Genomic DNA, 13828 nt, shown 5'->3' with positions numbered 1-13828 from the left:
ACGAAAACCATCAACCATGAAGCGGAGGCCACCCGAGCATAGAAATAGCAAGAAAGAAAAAAAAAACAAAAAAAAACCGCACGTAAAATCTAAAAAAACGCAAACGGACAACGAAAAAGGGGGGTGCAACACGAGGACTTCCCATGGGGTCACCCATCCTAGTACTACTCTCGCCCAAGCACGCTTAACTGCGGAGTTCTGATGGGATCCGGTGCATTAGTGCTGGTATGATCGCACCCGAAATACTGTCCATGCTTATTGCTTGTATGTCTTAAAAGACGCAGAACCTCCTTTGTTTTCGTACGAGAGGCGTGGGACCCACGTGACCGATCGGCTCCGTTCCAAAAATACGAAGACCATGAACCATGAAACGGAGGCCACCCGAGCATAGAAATAGCAAGAAAGAAAAAAAAAACAAAAAAAAAACCGCACGTAAAATCTAAAAAAACGCAAACGGACAACGAAAAAGGGGGGTGCAACACGAGGACCTCCCAGGGGGTCACCCATCCTAGTACTACTCTCGCCCAAGCACGCTTAACTGCGGAGTTCTGATGGGATCCGGTGCATTAGTGCTGGTATGATCGCACCCGAAATACTATCCATGCTTATTGCTTGTATGTCTTAAAAGACGCAGAACCTCCTTTGTTTTCGTACGAGAGGCGTGGGACCCACGTGACCGATCGGCTCCGTTCCAAACATACGAAGACCATGAACCATGAAACGGAGGCCACCCGAGCATAGAAATAGCAAGAAAGAAAAAAAAAACAAAAAAAACCGCACGTAAAATCTAAAAAAACGCAAACGGACAACGAAAAAGGGGGGTGCAACACGAGGACTTCCCAGGGGGTCACCCATCCTAGTACTACTCTCGCCCAAGCACGCTTAACTGCGGAGTTCTGATGGGATCCGGTGCATTAGTGCTGGTATGATTGCACCCAAAATACTATCCATGCTCATTGCTTGTATGTCTTAAAAGACGCAGAAACTCCTTTGTTTTCGTACGCGAGGCGTGGGACCCACGTGCCCGATCAGCTCCGTTCCAAAAATACGAAGACCATCAACCATGAAGCGGAGGCCACCCGAGCATAGAAATAGCAAGAAAGAAAAAAAAACAAAAAAAAACCGCACGTAAAATCTAAAAAAACGCAAACGGACAACGAAAAAGGAGGTTGCAACACGAGGACTTCCCATGGGGTCACCCATCCTAGTACTACTCTCGCCCAAGCACGCTTAACTGCGGAGTTCTAATGGGATCCGGTGCATTAGTGCTGGTATGATCGCACCCGAAATACTGTCCATGCTTATTGCTTGTATGTCTTAAAAGACACAGAACCTCCTTTGTTTTCGTACGCGAGGCGTGGGACCCACGTGACCGATCGGCTCCGTTCCAAAAATACGAAGACCATGAACCATGAAACGGAGGCCACCCGAGCATAGAAATAGCAAGAAAAAAAAAACAAAAAAAAAACCGCACGTAAAATCTAAAAAAACGCAAACGGACAACGAAAAAGGGGGGGTGCAACACGAGGACTTCCCAGGGGGTCACCCATCCTAGTACTACTCTCGCCCAAGCACGCTTAACTGCGGAGTTCTGATGGGATCCGGTGCATTAGTGCTGGTATGATCGCACCCGAAATACGATCCATGCTTATTGCTTTTATGTCTTAAAAGACGCAGAACCTCCTTTGTTTTCGTACGCGAGGCGTGGAACCCACGTGACCGATCGGCTCCGTTCCAAAAATACGAAAACCATCAACCATGAAGCGGAGGCCACCCGAGCATAGAAATAGAAAGAAAGAAAAAAAAACAAAAAAAAACCGCACGTAAAATCTAAAAAAACGCAAACGGACAACGAAAAAGGGGGGTGCAACACGAGGACTTCCCAGGGGGTCACCCATCCTAGTACTACTCTCGCCCAAGCACGCTTAACTGCGGAGTTCTGATGGGATCCGGTGCATTAGTGCTGGTATGATCGCACCCGAAATACTATCCATGCTTATTGCTTGTATGTCTTAAAAGACGCAGAACCTCCTTTGTTTTCGTACGCGAGGCGTGGGACCCACGTGACCGATCGGCTCCGTTCCAAAAATACGAAGACCATGAACCATGAAACGGAGGCCACCCGAGCATAGAAATAGCAAGAAAGAAAAAAAAACAAAAAAAAACCGCACGTAAAATCTAAAAAAACGCAAACGGACAACGAAAAAGTGGGGTGCAACACGAGGACTTCCCAGGGGGTCACCCATCCTAGTACTACTCTCGCCCAAGCACGCTTAACTGCGGAGTTCTGATGGGATCCGGTGCATTAGTGCTGGTATGATCGCACCCGAAATAATATCCATGCTTATTGCTTGTATGTCTTAAAAGACGCAGAACCTCCTTTGTTTTCGTACGCGAGGCGTGGGACCCACGTGACCGATCGGCTCCGTTCCAAAAATACGAAGACCATGAACCATGAAACGGAGGCCACCCGAGCATAGAAATAGCAAGAAAGAAAAAAAAAACAAAAAAAAAACCGCACGTAAAATCTAAAAAAACGCAAACGGACAACGAAAAAGGGGGGTGCAACACGAGTACTTCCCAGGGGGTCACCCATCCTAGTACTACTCTCGCCCAAGCACGCTTAACTGCGGAGTTCTGATGGGATCGGTGCATTAGTGCTGGTATGATCGCACCTGAAATACTATCCATGCTTATTGCTTGTATGTCTTAAAAGACGCAGAACCTCCTTTGTTTTCGTACGCGAGGCGTGGGACCCACGTGACCGATCGGCTCCGTTCCAAAAATACGAAGACCATGAACCATGAAACGGAGGCCACCCGAGCATAGAAATAGCAAGAAAGAAAAAAAAACAAAAAAAAAAAAAACCGCACATAAAATCTAAAAAAACGCAAACGGACAACGAAAAAGGGGGGTGCAACAGGAGGACTTCCCAGGGGGTCACCCATCCTAGTACTACTCTCGCCCAAGCACGCTTAACTGCGGAGTTCTGATGGGATCCGGTGCATTAGTGCTGGTATGATCGCACCTGAAATACTATCCATGCTTATTGCTTGTATGTCTTAAAAGACGCAGAACCTCCTTTGTTTTCGTACGCGAGGCGTGGAACCCACGTGACCGATCGGCTCCGTTCCAAAAATACGAAAACCATCAACCATGAAGCGGAGGCCACCCGAGCATAGAAATAGCAAGAAAGAAAAAAACACAAAAAAAAACCGCACGTAAAATCTAAAAAAACGCAAACGGACAACGAAAAAGGGGGGTGCAACACGAGGACTTCCCAGGGGGTCACCCATCCTAGTACTACTCTCGCCCAAGCACGCTTAACTGCGGAGTTCTGATGGGATCCGGTGCATTAGTGCTGGTATGATCGCACCCGAAATACTATCCATGCTTATTGCTTGTATGTCTTAAAAGACGCAGAACCTCCTTTATTTTCGTACGCGAGGCGTGGGACCCACGTGACCGATCGGCTCCGTTCCAAAAATACGAAGACCATGAACCATGAAACGGAGGCCACCCGAGCATAGAAATAGCAAGAAAGAAAAAAAAAACAAAAAAAAACCGCACGTAAAATCTAAAAAAACGCAAACGGACAACGAAAAAGGGGGGTGCAACACGAGGACTTCCCAGGGGGTCACCCATCCTAGTACTACTCTCGCCCAAGCACGCTTATCTGCGGAGTTCTGATGGGATCCGGTGCATTAGTGCTGGTATGATCGCACCCGAAATACTATCCATGCTTATTGCTTGTATGTCTTAAAAGACGTAGAACCTCCTTTGTTTTCGTACGAGAGGCGCGGGACCCACGTGACCGATCGGCTCCGTTCCAAACATACGAAGACCATGAACCATGAAACGGAGGCCACCCGAGCATAGAAATAGCAAGAAAGAAAAAAAAAACAAAAAAAAACCGCACGTAAAATCTAAAAAAACGCAAACGGACAACGAAAAAGGGGGGTGCAACACGAGGACTTCCCAGGGGGTCACCCATCCTAGTACTACTCTCGCCCAAGCACGCTTAACTGTGGAGTTCTGATGGGATCCGGTGCATTAGTGCTGGTATGATCGCACCTGAAATACTATCCATGCTTATTGCTTGTATGTCTTAAAAGACGCAGAAACTCCTTTGTTTTCGTACGCGAGGCGTGGGACCCACGTGACCGATCAGCTCCGTTCCAAAAATACGAAGACCATCAACCATGAAGCGGAGGCCACCCGAGCATAGAAATAGCAAGAAAGAAAAAAAAACAAAAAAAAACCGCACGTAAAATCTAAAAAAACGCAAACGGACAACGAAAAAGGGGGTTGCAACACGAGGACTTCCCATGGGGTCACCCATCCTAGTACTACTCTCGCCCAAGCACGCTTAACTGCGGAGTTCTAATGGGATCCGGTGCATTAGTGCTGGTATGATCGCACCCGAAATACTGTCCATGCTTATTGCTTGTATGTCTTAAAAGACACAGAACCTCCTTTGTTTTCGTACGCGAGGCGTGGGACCCACGTGACCGATCGGCTCCGTTCCAAAAATACGAAGACCATGAACCATGAAACGGAGGCCACCCGAGCATAGAAATAGCAAGAAAAAAAAAACAAAAAAAAAAACCGCACGTAAAATCTAAAAAAACGCAAACGGACAACGAAAAAGGGGGGTGCAACACGAGGACTTCCCAGGGGGTCACCCATCCTAGTACTACGCTCGCCCAAGCACGCTTAACTGCGGAGTTCTGATTGGATCCGGTGCATTAGTGCTGGTATGATCGCACCCGAAATACGATCCATGCTTATTGCTTTTATGTCTTAAAAGACGCAGAACCTCCTTTGTTTTCGTACGCGAGGCGTGGAACCCACGTGACCGATCGGCTCCGTTCCAAAAATACGAAAACCATCAACCATGAAGCGGAGGCCACCCGAGCATAGAAATAGAAAGAAAGAAAAAAAAACAAAAAAAAACCGCACGTAAAATCTAAAAAAACGCAAACGGACAACGAAAAAGGGGGGTGCAACACGAGGACTTCCCAGGGGGTCACCCATCCTAGTACTACTCTCGCCCAAGCACGCTTAACTGCGGAGTTCTGATGGGATCCGGTGCATTAGTGCTGGTATGATCGCACCCGAAATACTATCCATGCTTATTGCTTGTATGTCTTAAAAGACGCAGAACCTCCTTTGTTTTCGTACGCGAGGCGTGGGACCCACGTGACCGATCGGCTCCGTTCCAAAAATACGAAGACCATGAACCATGAAACGGAGGCCACCCGAGCATAGAAATAGCAAGAAAGAAAAAAAAACAAAAAAAAACCGCACGTAAAATCTAAAAAAACGCAAACGGACAACGAAAAAGGGGGGTGCAACACGAGGACTTCCCAGGGGGTCACCCATCCTAGTACTACTCTCGCCCAAGCATGCTTAACTGCGGAGTTCTGATAGGATCCGGTGCATTAGTGCTGGTATGATCGCACCCGAAATACTATCCATGCTTATTGCTTGTATGTCTTAAAAGACGCAAAACCTCCTTTGTTTTCGTACGAGAGGCGTGGGACCCACGTGACCGATCGGCTCCGTTCCAAACATACGAAGACCATGAACCATGAAACGGAGGCCACCCGAGCATAGAAATAGCAAGAAAGAAAAAAAAAACAAAAAAAAACCGCACGTAAAATCTAAAAAAACGCAAACGGACAACGAAAAAGGGGGGTGCAACACGAGGACTTCCCAGGGGGTCACCCATCCTAGTACTACTCTCGCCCAAGCACGCTTAACTGCGGAGTTCTGATGGGATCCGGTGCATTAGTGCTGGTATGATCGCACCTGAAATACTATCCATGCTTATTGCTTGTATGTCTTAAAAGACGCAGAAACTCCTTTGTTTTCGTACGCGAGGCGTGGGACCCACGTGACCGATCAGCTCCGTTCCAAAAATACGAAGACCATCAACCATGAAGCGGAGGCCACCCGAGCATAGAAATAGCAAGAAAGAAAAAAAAACAAAAAAAAACCGCACGTAAAATCTAAAAAAACGCAAACGGACAACGAAAAAGGGGGTTGCAACACGAGGACTTCCCATGGGGTCACCCATCCTAGTACTACTCTCGCCCAAGCACGCTTAACTGCGGAGTTCTAATGGGATCCGGTGCATTAGTGCTGGTATGATCGCACCCGAAATACTGTCCATGCTTATTGCTTGTATGTCTTAAAAGACACAGAACCTCCTTTGTTTTCGTACGCGAGGCGTGGGACCCACGTGACCGATCGGCTCCGTTCCAAAAATACGAAGACCATGAACCATGAAACGGAGGCCACCCGAGCATAGAAATAGCAAGAAAAAAAAAACAAAAAAAAAACCGCACGTAAAATCTAAAAAAACGCAAACGGACAACGAAAAAGGGGGGTGCAACACGAGGACTTCCCAGGGGGTCACCCATCCTAGTACTACGCTCGCCCAAGCACGCTTAACTGCGGAGTTCTGATGGGATCCGGTGCATTAGTGCTGGTATGATCGCACCCGAAATACGATCCATGCTTATTGCTTTTATGTCTTAAAAGACGCAGAACCTCCTTTGTTTTCGTACGCGAGGCGTGGAACCCACGTGACCGATCGGCTCCGTTCCAAAAATACGAAAACCATCAACCATGAAGCGGAGGCCACCCGAGCATTGAAATAGAAAGAAAGAAAAAAAAACAAAAAAAAACCGCACGTAAAATCTAAAAAAACGCAAACGGACAACGAAAAAGGGGGGTGCAACACGAGGACTTCCCAGGGGGTCACCCATCCTTGTACTACTCTCGCCCAAGCACGCTTAACTGCGGAGTTCTGATGGGATCCGGTGCATTAGTGCTGGTATGATCGCACCCGAAATACTATCCATGCTTATTGCTTGTATGTCTTAAAAGACGCAGAACCTCCTTTGTTTTCGTACGCGAGGCGTGGGACCCACGTGACCGATCGGCTCCGTTCCAAAAATACGAAGACCATGAACCATGAAACGGAGGCCACCCGAGCATAGAAATAGCAAGAAAGAAAAAAAAACAAAAAAAAACCGCACGTAAAATCTAAAAAAACGCAAACGGACAACGAAAAAGGGGGCTGCAACACGAGGACTTCCCAGGGGGTCACCCATCCTAGTACTACTCTCGCCCAAGCATGCTTAACTGCGGAGTTCTGATAGGATCCGGTGCATTAGTGCTGGTATGATCGCACCCGAAATACTATCCATACTTATTGCTTGTATGTCTTAAAAGACGCAGAACCTCCTTTGTTTTCGTACGCGAGGCGTGGGACCCTCGTGACCGATCGGCTCCGTTCCAAAAATACGAAGACCATGAACCATGAAACGGAGGCCACCCGAGCATAGAAATAGCAAGAAAGAAAAAAAAAACAAAAAAAAAAACCGCACGTAAAATCTAAAAAAACGCAAACGGACAACGAAAAAGGGGGGTGCAACACGAGGACTTCCCAGGGGGTCACCCATCCTAGTACTACTCTCGCCCAAGCACGCTTAACTGCGGAGTTCTGATGGGATCCGGTGCATTAGTGCTGGTATGATCGCACCCGAAATACTATCCATGCTTATTGCTTGTATGTCTTAAAAGACGCAGAACCTCCTTTGTTTTCGTACGCGAGGCGTGGGACCCACGTGACCGATCAGCTCCGTTCCAAAAATACGAAGACCATCAACCATGAAGCGGAGGCCACCCGAGCATAGAAATAGCAAGAAAGAAAAAAAAACAAAAAAAAACCGCACGTAAAATCTAAAAAAACGCAAACGGACAACGAAAAAGGGGGGTGCAACACGAGGACTTCCCATGGGGTCACCCATCCTAGTACTACTCTCGCCCAAGCACGCTTAACTGCGGAGTTCTGATGGGATCCGGTGCATTAGTGCTGGTATGATCGCACCCGAAATACTGTCCATGCTTATTGCTTGTATGTCTTAAAAGACACAGAACCTCCTTTGTTTTCGTACGCGAGGCGTGGGACCCACGTGACCGATCGGCTCCGTTCCAAAAATACGAAGACCATGAACCATGAAACGGAGGCCACCCGAGCATAGAAATAGCAAGAAAAAAAAAACAAAAAAAAACCGCACGTAAAATCTAAAAAAACGCAAACGGACAACGAAAAAGGGGGGTGCAACACGAGGACTTCCCAGGGGGTCACCCATCCTAGTACTACTGTCGCCCAAGCACGCTTAACTGCGGAGTTCTGATGGGATCCGGTGCATTAGTGCTGGTATGATCGCACCCGAAATACTATCCATGGTTATTGCTTTTATGTCTTAAAAGACGCAGAACCTCCTTTGTTTTCGTACGCGAGGCGTGGAACCCACGTGACCGATCGGCTCCGTTCCAAAAATACGAAAACCATCAACCATGAAGCGGAGGCCACCCGAGCATAGAAATATCAAGAAAGAAAAAAAAACAAAAAAAAACCGCACGTAAAATCTAAAAAAACGCAAACGGACAACGAAAAAGGGGGGTACAACACGAGGACTTCCCAGGGGGTCACCCATCCTACTACTACTCTCGCCCAAGCACGCTTAACTGCGGAGTTCTGATGGGATCCGGTGCATTAGTGCTGGTATGATCGCACCCGAAATACTATCAATGCTTATTGCTTGTATGTCTTAAAAGACGCAGAACCTCCTTTGTTTTCGTACGCGAGGCGTGGGACCCACGTGACCGATCGGCTCCGTTCCAAAAATACGAAGACCATGAACCATGAAACGGAGGCCACCCGAGCATAGAAATAGCAAGAAAGAAAAAAAAACAAAAAAAAAACCGCACGTAAAATCTAAAAAAACGCAAACGGACAACGAAAAAGGGGGGTGCAACACGAGGACTTCCCAGGGGGTCACCCATCCTAGTACTACTCTCGCCCAAGCACGCTTAACTGCGGAGTTCTGATGGGATCCGGTGCATTAGTGCTGGTATGATCGCACCCGAAATACTATCCATGCTTATTGCTTGTATGTCTTAAAAGACGCAGAACCTCCTTTGTTTTCGTACGCGAGGCGTGGGACCCACGTGACCGATCAGCTCCGTTCCAAAAATACGAAGACCATCAACCATGAAGCGGAGGCCACCCGAGCATAGAAATAGCAAGAAAGAAAAAAAAACAAAAAAAAACCGCACGTAAAATCTAAAAAAACGCAAACGGACAACGAAAAAGGGGGGTGCAACACGAGGACTTCCCATGGGGTCACCCATCCTAGTACTACTCTCGCCCAAGCACGCTTAACTGCGGAGTTCTGATGGGATCCGGTGCATTAGTGCTGGTATGATCGCACCCGAAATACTGTCCATGCTTATTGCTTGTATGTCTTAAAAGACACAGAACCTCCTTTGTTTTCGTACGCGAGGCGTGGGACCCACGTGACCGATCGGCTCCGTTCCAAAAATACGAAGACCATGAACCATGAAACGGAGGCCACCCGAGCATAGAAATAGCAAGAAAAAAAAAACAAAAAAAAACCGCACGTAAAATCTAAAAAAACGCAAACGGACAACGAAAAAGGGGGGTGCAACACGAGGACTTCCCAGGGGGTCACCCATCCTAGTACTACTGTCGCCCAAGCACGCTTAACTGCGGAGTTCTGATGGGATCCGGTGCATTAGTGCTGGTATGATCGCACCCGAAATACTATCCATGGTTATTGCTTTTATGTCTTAAAAGACGCAGAACCTCCTTTGTTTTCGTACGCGAGGCGTGGAACCCACGTGACCGATCGGCTCCGTTCCAAAAATACGAAAACCATCAACCATGAAGCGGAGGCCACCCGAGCATAGAAATATCAAGAAAGAAAAAAAAACAAAAAAAAACCGCACGTAAAATCTAAAAAAACGCAAACGGACAACGAAAAAGGGGGGTACAACACGAGGACTTCCCAGGGGGTCACCCATCCTACTACTACTCTCGCCCAAGCACGCTTAACTGCGGAGTTCTGATGGGATCCGGTGCATTAGTGCTGGTATGATCGCACCCGAAATACTATCAATGCTTATTGCTTGTATGTCTTAAAAGACGCAGAACCTCCTTTGTTTTCGTACGCGAGGCGTGGGACCCACGTGACCGATCGGCTCCGTTCCAAAAATACGAAGACCATGAACCATGAAACGGAGGCCACCCGAGCATAGAAATAGCAAGAAAGAAAAAAAAACAAAAAAAAAACCGCACGTAAAATCTAAAAAAACGCAAACGGACAACGAAAAAGGGGGGTGCAAAACGAGGACTTCCCAGGGGGTCACCCATCCTAGTACTACTCTCGCCCAAGCACGCTTAACTGCGGAGTTCTGATGGGATCCGGTGCATTAGTGCTGGTATGATCGCACCCGAAATACTATCCATGCTTATTGCTTGTATGTCTTAAAAGACGCAGAACCTCCTTTGTTTTCGTACGCGAGGCGTGGAACCCACGTGACCGATCGTGTCCGTTCCAAAAATACGAAAACCATCAACCATGAAGCGGAGGCCACCCGAGCATAGAAATAGCAAGAAAGAAAAAAAAACAAAAAAAAACCGCACCTAAAATCTAAAAAAACGCAAACGGACAACGAAAAAGGGGGGTGCAACACGAGGACTTCCCAGGGGGTCACCCATCCTAGTACTACTCTCGCCCAAGCACGCTTAACTGCGGAGTTCTGATAGGATCCGGTGCATTAGTGCTGGTATGATCGCACCCGAAATACTATCCATGCTTATTGCTTGTATGTCTTAAAAGACGCAGAACCTCCTTTGTTTTCGTACGCGAGGCGTGGGACCCACGTGACCGATCGGCTCCGTTCCAAAAATACGAAGACCATGAACCATGAAACGGAGGCCACCCGAGCATAGAAATAGCAAGAAAGAAAAAAAAAACAAAAAAAAACGCACGTAAAATCTAAAAAAACGCAAACGGACAACGAAAAAGGGGGGTGCAACACGAGGACTTCCCGGGGGTCACCCATCCTAGTACTACTCTCGCCCAAGCATGCTTAACTGCGGAGTTCTGATAGGATCCGGTGCATTAGTGCTGGTATGATCGCACCCGAAATACTATCCATACTTATTGCTTGTATGTCTTAAAAGACGCAGAACCTCCTTTGTTTTCGTACGCGAGGCGTGGGACCCTCGTGACCGATCGGCTCCGTTCCAAAAATACGAAGACCATGAACCATGAAACGGAGGCCACCCGAGCATAGAAATAGCAAGAAAGAAAAAAAAAACAAAAAAAAAACCGCACGTAAAATCTAAAAAAACGCAAACGGACAACGAAAAAGGGGGGTGCAACACGAGGACTTCCCAGGGGGTCACCCATCCTAGTACTACTCTCGCCCAAGCACGCTTAACTGCGGAGTTCTGATGGGATCCGGTGCATTAGTGCTGGTATGATCGCACCCGAAATACTATCCATGCTTATTGCTTGTATGTCTTAAAAGACGCAGAACCTCCTTTGTTTTCGTACGCGAGGCGTGGGACCCACGTGACCGATCAGCTCCGTTCCAAAAATACGAAGACCATCAACCATGAAGCGGAGGCCACCCGAGCATAGAAATAGCAAGACAGAAAAAAAAACAAAAAAAAACCGCACGTAAAATCTAAAAAAACGCAAACGGACAACGAAAAAGGGGGGTGCAACACGAGGACTTCCCATGGGGTCACCCATCCTAGTACTACTCTCGCCCAAGCACGCTTAACTGCGGAGTTCTGATGGGATCCGGTGCATTAGTGCTGGTATGATCGCACCCGAAATACTGTCCATGCTTATTGCTTGTATGTCTTAAAAGACACAGAACCTCCTTTGTTTTCGTACGCGAGGCGTGGGACCCACGTGACCGATCGGCTCCGTTCCAAAAATACGAAGACCATGAACCATGAAACGGAGGCCACCCGAGCATAGAAATAGCAAGAAAAAAAAAACAAAAAAAAACCGCACGTAAAATCTAAAAAAACGCAAACGGACAACGAAAAAGGGGGGTGCAACACGAGGACTTCCCAGGAGGTCACCCATCCTAGTACTACTCTCGCCCAAGCACGCTTAACTGCGGAGTTCTGATGGGATCCGGTGCATTAGTGCTGGTATGATCGCACCCGAAATACTATCCATGCTTATTGCTTTTATGTCTTAAAAGACGCAGAACCTCCTTTGTTTTCGTACGCGAGGCGTGGAACCCACGTGACCGATCGGCTCCGTTCCAAAAATACGAAAACCATCAACCATGAAGCGGAGGCCACCCGAGCATAGAAATAGCAAGAAAGAAAAAAAAACAAAAAAAAACCGCACGTAAAATCTAAAAAAACGCAAACGGACAACGAAAAAGGGGGGTACAACACGAGGACTTCCCAGGGGGTCACCCATCCTAGTACTACTCTCGCCCAAGCACGCTTAACTGCGGAGTTCTGATGGGATCCGGTGCATTAGTGCTGGTATGATCGCACCCGAAATACTATCAATGCTTATTGCTTGTATGTCTTAAAAGACGCAGAACCTCCTTTGTTTTCGTACGCGAGGCGTGGGACCCACGTGACCGATCGGCTCCGTTCCAAAAATACGAAGACCATGAACCATGAAACGGAGGCCACCCGAGCATAGAAATAGCAAGAAAGAAAAAAAAACAAAAAAAAAAACCGCACGTAAAATCTAAAAAAACGCAAACGGACAACGAAAAAGGGGGGTGCAAAACGAGGACTTCCCAGGGGGTCACCCATCCTAGTACTACTCTCGCCCAAGCACGCTTAACTGCGGAGTTCTGATGGGATCCGGTGCATTAGTGCTGGTATGATCGCACCCGAAATACTATCCATGCTTATTGCTTGTATGTCTTAAAAGACGCAGAACCTCCTTTGTTTTCGTACGCGAGGCGTGGAACCCACGTGACCGATCGTGTCCGTTCCAAAAATACGAAAACCATCAACCATGAAGCGGAGGCCACCCGAGCATACAAATAGCAAGAAAGAAAAAAAAACAAAAAAAAACCGCACGTAAAATCTAAAAAAACGCAAACGGACAACGAAAAAGGGGGGTGCAACACGAGGACTTCCCAGGGGGTCACCCATCCTAGTACTACTCTCGCCCAAGCACGCTTAACTGCGGAGTTCTGATAGTATCCGGTGCATTAGTGCTGGTATGATCGCACCCGAAATACTATCCATGCTTATTGCTTGTATGTCTTAAAAGACGCAGAACCTCCTTTGTTTTCGTACGCGAGGCGTGGGACCCACGTGACCGATCGGCTCCGTTCCAAAAATACGAAGACCATGAACCATGAAACGGAGGCCACCCGAGCATAGAAATAGCAAGAAAGAAAAAAAAAACAAAAAAAAAACCGCACGTAAAATCTAAAAAAACGCAAACGGACAATGAAAAAGGGGGGTGCAACACGAGGACTTCCCAGGGGGTCACCCATCCTAGTACTACTCTCGCCCAAGCACGCTTAACTGCGGAGTTCTGATGGGATCCGGTGCATTAGTGCTGGTATGATCACACCCGAAATACTATCCATGCTTATTGCTTGTATGTCTTAAAAGACGCAGAACCTCCTTTGTTTTCGTACGCGAGGCGTGGGACCCACGTGACCGATCAGCTCCGTTCCAAAAATACGAAGACCATCAACCATGAAGCGGAGGCCACCCGAGCATAGAAATAGCAAGAAAGAAAAAAAAACAAAAAAAAACCGCACGTAAAATCTAAAAAAACGCAAACGGACAACGAAAAAGGGGGGTGCACACGAGGACTTCCCATGGGGTCACCCATCCTAGTACTACTCTCGCCCAAGCACGCTTAACTGCGGAGTTCTGATAGGATCCGGTGCATTAGTGCTGGTATGATCGCACCCGAAATACTGT

The 13828-nt window shown here is 47.4% G+C and overlaps 40 non-coding genes across 40 annotated transcripts; all 40 read right to left on the bottom strand.

Moving 5' to 3' along the window:
• Positions 1-120: 120 nt before the first annotated feature.
• LOC145153168 (5S ribosomal RNA) lies at positions 121-239 on the bottom strand. Its single transcript, XR_013733691.1, has one exon. It is a non-coding gene; the product is annotated as a 5S ribosomal RNA (ribosomal RNA).
• Positions 240-470: 231 nt separating this feature from the next.
• LOC145153954 (5S ribosomal RNA) lies at positions 471-589 on the bottom strand. Its single transcript, XR_013734444.1, has one exon. It is a non-coding gene; the product is annotated as a 5S ribosomal RNA (ribosomal RNA).
• A 229-nt stretch (positions 590-818) lies between these two features.
• LOC145152577 (5S ribosomal RNA) lies at positions 819-937 on the bottom strand. Its single transcript, XR_013733108.1, has one exon. It is a non-coding gene; the product is annotated as a 5S ribosomal RNA (ribosomal RNA).
• A 229-nt stretch (positions 938-1166) lies between these two features.
• LOC145143793 (5S ribosomal RNA) lies at positions 1167-1285 on the bottom strand. The gene has a single exon (XR_013724827.1). It is a non-coding gene; the product is annotated as a 5S ribosomal RNA (ribosomal RNA).
• Positions 1286-1513: 228 nt separating this feature from the next.
• On the bottom strand, positions 1514-1632 carry LOC145149732 (5S ribosomal RNA). Its single transcript, XR_013730581.1, has one exon. It is a non-coding gene; the product is annotated as a 5S ribosomal RNA (ribosomal RNA).
• A 229-nt stretch (positions 1633-1861) lies between these two features.
• Positions 1862-1980, bottom strand: LOC145149720 (5S ribosomal RNA). Its single transcript, XR_013730571.1, has one exon. It is a non-coding gene; the product is annotated as a 5S ribosomal RNA (ribosomal RNA).
• Positions 1981-2209: 229 nt separating this feature from the next.
• Positions 2210-2328, bottom strand: LOC145149709 (5S ribosomal RNA). The gene has a single exon (XR_013730560.1). It is a non-coding gene; the product is annotated as a 5S ribosomal RNA (ribosomal RNA).
• A 231-nt stretch (positions 2329-2559) lies between these two features.
• On the bottom strand, positions 2560-2677 carry LOC145149985 (5S ribosomal RNA). Its single transcript, XR_013730818.1, has one exon. It is a non-coding gene; the product is annotated as a 5S ribosomal RNA (ribosomal RNA).
• Positions 2678-2911: 234 nt separating this feature from the next.
• LOC145147726 (5S ribosomal RNA) lies at positions 2912-3030 on the bottom strand. The gene has a single exon (XR_013728620.1). It is a non-coding gene; the product is annotated as a 5S ribosomal RNA (ribosomal RNA).
• Positions 3031-3259: 229 nt separating this feature from the next.
• Positions 3260-3378, bottom strand: LOC145149695 (5S ribosomal RNA). The gene has a single exon (XR_013730547.1). It is a non-coding gene; the product is annotated as a 5S ribosomal RNA (ribosomal RNA).
• Positions 3379-3608: 230 nt separating this feature from the next.
• On the bottom strand, positions 3609-3727 carry LOC145155641 (5S ribosomal RNA). Its single transcript, XR_013736070.1, has one exon. It is a non-coding gene; the product is annotated as a 5S ribosomal RNA (ribosomal RNA).
• Positions 3728-3957: 230 nt separating this feature from the next.
• On the bottom strand, positions 3958-4076 carry LOC145144736 (5S ribosomal RNA). The gene has a single exon (XR_013725740.1). It is a non-coding gene; the product is annotated as a 5S ribosomal RNA (ribosomal RNA).
• A 229-nt stretch (positions 4077-4305) lies between these two features.
• On the bottom strand, positions 4306-4424 carry LOC145140851 (5S ribosomal RNA). Its single transcript, XR_013722313.1, has one exon. It is a non-coding gene; the product is annotated as a 5S ribosomal RNA (ribosomal RNA).
• A 228-nt stretch (positions 4425-4652) lies between these two features.
• LOC145146534 (5S ribosomal RNA) lies at positions 4653-4771 on the bottom strand. Its single transcript, XR_013727474.1, has one exon. It is a non-coding gene; the product is annotated as a 5S ribosomal RNA (ribosomal RNA).
• A 229-nt stretch (positions 4772-5000) lies between these two features.
• On the bottom strand, positions 5001-5119 carry LOC145149684 (5S ribosomal RNA). Its single transcript, XR_013730536.1, has one exon. It is a non-coding gene; the product is annotated as a 5S ribosomal RNA (ribosomal RNA).
• Positions 5120-5348: 229 nt separating this feature from the next.
• On the bottom strand, positions 5349-5467 carry LOC145146420 (5S ribosomal RNA). The gene has a single exon (XR_013727366.1). It is a non-coding gene; the product is annotated as a 5S ribosomal RNA (ribosomal RNA).
• Positions 5468-5697: 230 nt separating this feature from the next.
• On the bottom strand, positions 5698-5816 carry LOC145155182 (5S ribosomal RNA). Its single transcript, XR_013735636.1, has one exon. It is a non-coding gene; the product is annotated as a 5S ribosomal RNA (ribosomal RNA).
• Positions 5817-6045: 229 nt separating this feature from the next.
• On the bottom strand, positions 6046-6164 carry LOC145140848 (5S ribosomal RNA). Its single transcript, XR_013722310.1, has one exon. It is a non-coding gene; the product is annotated as a 5S ribosomal RNA (ribosomal RNA).
• A 227-nt stretch (positions 6165-6391) lies between these two features.
• LOC145155505 (5S ribosomal RNA) lies at positions 6392-6510 on the bottom strand. Its single transcript, XR_013735941.1, has one exon. It is a non-coding gene; the product is annotated as a 5S ribosomal RNA (ribosomal RNA).
• Positions 6511-6739: 229 nt separating this feature from the next.
• Positions 6740-6858, bottom strand: LOC145136899 (5S ribosomal RNA). The gene has a single exon (XR_013720772.1). It is a non-coding gene; the product is annotated as a 5S ribosomal RNA (ribosomal RNA).
• A 229-nt stretch (positions 6859-7087) lies between these two features.
• Positions 7088-7206, bottom strand: LOC145148604 (5S ribosomal RNA). Its single transcript, XR_013729482.1, has one exon. It is a non-coding gene; the product is annotated as a 5S ribosomal RNA (ribosomal RNA).
• A 232-nt stretch (positions 7207-7438) lies between these two features.
• Positions 7439-7557, bottom strand: LOC145149673 (5S ribosomal RNA). The gene has a single exon (XR_013730524.1). It is a non-coding gene; the product is annotated as a 5S ribosomal RNA (ribosomal RNA).
• A 229-nt stretch (positions 7558-7786) lies between these two features.
• On the bottom strand, positions 7787-7905 carry LOC145153167 (5S ribosomal RNA). The gene has a single exon (XR_013733690.1). It is a non-coding gene; the product is annotated as a 5S ribosomal RNA (ribosomal RNA).
• A 226-nt stretch (positions 7906-8131) lies between these two features.
• LOC145145514 (5S ribosomal RNA) lies at positions 8132-8250 on the bottom strand. Its single transcript, XR_013726482.1, has one exon. It is a non-coding gene; the product is annotated as a 5S ribosomal RNA (ribosomal RNA).
• Positions 8251-8479: 229 nt separating this feature from the next.
• LOC145145274 (5S ribosomal RNA) lies at positions 8480-8598 on the bottom strand. Its single transcript, XR_013726255.1, has one exon. It is a non-coding gene; the product is annotated as a 5S ribosomal RNA (ribosomal RNA).
• A 230-nt stretch (positions 8599-8828) lies between these two features.
• Positions 8829-8947, bottom strand: LOC145149660 (5S ribosomal RNA). The gene has a single exon (XR_013730513.1). It is a non-coding gene; the product is annotated as a 5S ribosomal RNA (ribosomal RNA).
• Positions 8948-9176: 229 nt separating this feature from the next.
• Positions 9177-9295, bottom strand: LOC145153166 (5S ribosomal RNA). The gene has a single exon (XR_013733689.1). It is a non-coding gene; the product is annotated as a 5S ribosomal RNA (ribosomal RNA).
• A 226-nt stretch (positions 9296-9521) lies between these two features.
• LOC145145512 (5S ribosomal RNA) lies at positions 9522-9640 on the bottom strand. The gene has a single exon (XR_013726481.1). It is a non-coding gene; the product is annotated as a 5S ribosomal RNA (ribosomal RNA).
• A 229-nt stretch (positions 9641-9869) lies between these two features.
• Positions 9870-9988, bottom strand: LOC145145273 (5S ribosomal RNA). Its single transcript, XR_013726254.1, has one exon. It is a non-coding gene; the product is annotated as a 5S ribosomal RNA (ribosomal RNA).
• A 230-nt stretch (positions 9989-10218) lies between these two features.
• LOC145154983 (5S ribosomal RNA) lies at positions 10219-10337 on the bottom strand. Its single transcript, XR_013735448.1, has one exon. It is a non-coding gene; the product is annotated as a 5S ribosomal RNA (ribosomal RNA).
• A 229-nt stretch (positions 10338-10566) lies between these two features.
• Positions 10567-10685, bottom strand: LOC145138381 (5S ribosomal RNA). The gene has a single exon (XR_013721480.1). It is a non-coding gene; the product is annotated as a 5S ribosomal RNA (ribosomal RNA).
• A 229-nt stretch (positions 10686-10914) lies between these two features.
• Positions 10915-11032, bottom strand: LOC145149680 (5S ribosomal RNA). The gene has a single exon (XR_013730531.1). It is a non-coding gene; the product is annotated as a 5S ribosomal RNA (ribosomal RNA).
• A 231-nt stretch (positions 11033-11263) lies between these two features.
• Positions 11264-11382, bottom strand: LOC145149648 (5S ribosomal RNA). The gene has a single exon (XR_013730502.1). It is a non-coding gene; the product is annotated as a 5S ribosomal RNA (ribosomal RNA).
• Positions 11383-11611: 229 nt separating this feature from the next.
• LOC145153165 (5S ribosomal RNA) lies at positions 11612-11730 on the bottom strand. Its single transcript, XR_013733688.1, has one exon. It is a non-coding gene; the product is annotated as a 5S ribosomal RNA (ribosomal RNA).
• A 226-nt stretch (positions 11731-11956) lies between these two features.
• On the bottom strand, positions 11957-12075 carry LOC145146025 (5S ribosomal RNA). Its single transcript, XR_013726972.1, has one exon. It is a non-coding gene; the product is annotated as a 5S ribosomal RNA (ribosomal RNA).
• A 229-nt stretch (positions 12076-12304) lies between these two features.
• LOC145155666 (5S ribosomal RNA) lies at positions 12305-12423 on the bottom strand. Its single transcript, XR_013736095.1, has one exon. It is a non-coding gene; the product is annotated as a 5S ribosomal RNA (ribosomal RNA).
• Positions 12424-12654: 231 nt separating this feature from the next.
• Positions 12655-12773, bottom strand: LOC145154981 (5S ribosomal RNA). The gene has a single exon (XR_013735446.1). It is a non-coding gene; the product is annotated as a 5S ribosomal RNA (ribosomal RNA).
• Positions 12774-13002: 229 nt separating this feature from the next.
• LOC145148290 (5S ribosomal RNA) lies at positions 13003-13121 on the bottom strand. Its single transcript, XR_013729181.1, has one exon. It is a non-coding gene; the product is annotated as a 5S ribosomal RNA (ribosomal RNA).
• A 231-nt stretch (positions 13122-13352) lies between these two features.
• LOC145153992 (5S ribosomal RNA) lies at positions 13353-13471 on the bottom strand. Its single transcript, XR_013734480.1, has one exon. It is a non-coding gene; the product is annotated as a 5S ribosomal RNA (ribosomal RNA).
• A 229-nt stretch (positions 13472-13700) lies between these two features.
• On the bottom strand, positions 13701-13818 carry LOC145149244 (5S ribosomal RNA). Its single transcript, XR_013730095.1, has one exon. It is a non-coding gene; the product is annotated as a 5S ribosomal RNA (ribosomal RNA).
• Between the last annotated feature and the right edge of the window lie 10 nt (positions 13819-13828).

This window comes from Lactuca virosa, chromosome 1, assembly GCF_052849685.1.
Source record: "Lactuca virosa cultivar CGN04683 chromosome 1, Lactuca_virosa_CGN04683_v6, whole genome shotgun sequence".
Lineage (NCBI taxonomy): Eukaryota > Viridiplantae > Streptophyta > Magnoliopsida > Asterales > Asteraceae > Lactuca > Lactuca virosa.
This window is presented reverse-complemented; position numbering and strand designations above follow the sequence as displayed.